The following is a 1,379-nucleotide window of genomic DNA, read 5'->3' as shown; positions in this document are numbered from 1 at the left end:
GGGAGATATAGAATATAGTTGCCCATTTTCTATATGGGTGAATCTAAGATGAGAAGAGGTGAGATGACTTACCCAAAGTCAACTAGCATGAATTTCACTCATTCTACAAATCACTGGATACTTCCCTAACCTCTTAATGGCAGATCTCATCTCCTGATTCCTAAGGGTATAAATCATGGGGTTAAGCATGGGAGTGATGACTGTATAGCTGATGGAGACAGCCTTGTCCATGGGGAAGGAGGTGAAAGGCCGAGCATAGATGTAGATGCATGGTACAAATATCAAGGATACCACAGTGATGTGGGTGGTGCAAGTGGAAGAGGCTTTGCGCCTCGCCTCCCCTGAGTGAGATCTCAGCATCACCAAGATGACTGTGTAGGAAACCAGGAGAATGAGGAACCAAATAAGAACCAACATCCCACTGTTGGTAATCATGAGGAGCTCCAATAAAGAGGTATCTGTACAGGCAAGTCTCAGAACTTGGGGGACATCACAATAAAAATTATCCAGGATGTTGGGGCCACAGAAAGGCAAGGGTAGCAAGAGAAGAAGCTGGACGATGGAGTGGACAAAGCCTCCTGCCCAGGCAGCCACCACCAGCCCAAAACACATCTGAGGGTTCATGATGGTGACATAATGGAGGGGCCGGGAGATGGCAACATAGCGGTCAAATGCCATCACTGAGAGGAAGAAGACTGTAGCACCACCAAGAGATGGAAGAAGAAGATCTGAGTCATGCAGCCCTGGTAGGAGATGGTTTTGGCCTCAGACAGGAAGTCAACCAGCATCTTGGGAGTAGTGACAGATGAAAAACAGAAGTCTATAACAGCCAGGTTACGGAGAAGGAAATACATGGGAGTGTGGAGCCGAGTGTCAGAGGTCACTATAGTTATAATGAGGAGGTTTCCCATAGCAGTTGTTATGTAGACAATCAGGAACACAAGGAATAGAAAACCTTGAAGCTCCTGAGCCTCTGAGAGTCCCAAGAGGACAAACTCAGTCACCCTGGTGAGGTTCCCTGCTTCCATAGAATCTTTCTAATGCACCTAGAGAGAAAACACACCATTAAAACACATGTGCACACACACACACACACAAACACGTATATTTGGGTCCTTGTCCCTAGAAATCCTAAGGGTCAGGATTTATTGGATCAATAAAAATTTTGACCTATCATTCATTATGGGTAAATTTTCTGTTTTGGAATCTCAAGCATTAGGGAGGAAGAAGATAAAAAGGGCAATAAAAGTTGGTTCTCTAGGGTATTCCAAGATTGAAGACACTGGGTGTAATGCCTAAGAGAATGCTAGCAAATAGGTCTAAGAAACAGAACTTTCTGTATAAAAAAAGGAAAAAGTAATGAGGGGATGCACAGTGGA

The 1,379-nt window shown here is 44.5% G+C and overlaps 1 pseudogene; it reads right to left on the bottom strand.

Annotated features, from left to right (window-relative positions):
• Nucleotides 1-78: 78 nt before the first annotated feature.
• LOC110211870 (olfactory receptor 4D1-like) lies at nt 79-1,028 on the bottom strand (annotated as a pseudogene).
• Nucleotides 1,029-1,379: the final 351 nt, after the last annotated feature.

The sequence above is a fragment of the Phascolarctos cinereus genome, unplaced genomic scaffold (assembly GCF_003287225.1).
Source record: "Phascolarctos cinereus isolate Bilbo 61053 unplaced genomic scaffold, phaCin_HiC Scaffold_5;HRSCAF=322, whole genome shotgun sequence".
NCBI lineage: Eukaryota > Metazoa > Chordata > Mammalia > Diprotodontia > Phascolarctidae > Phascolarctos > Phascolarctos cinereus.
Note: the sequence above shows the minus strand (reverse complement) of the source record. Positions and strands in the feature narration are given on the sequence as shown.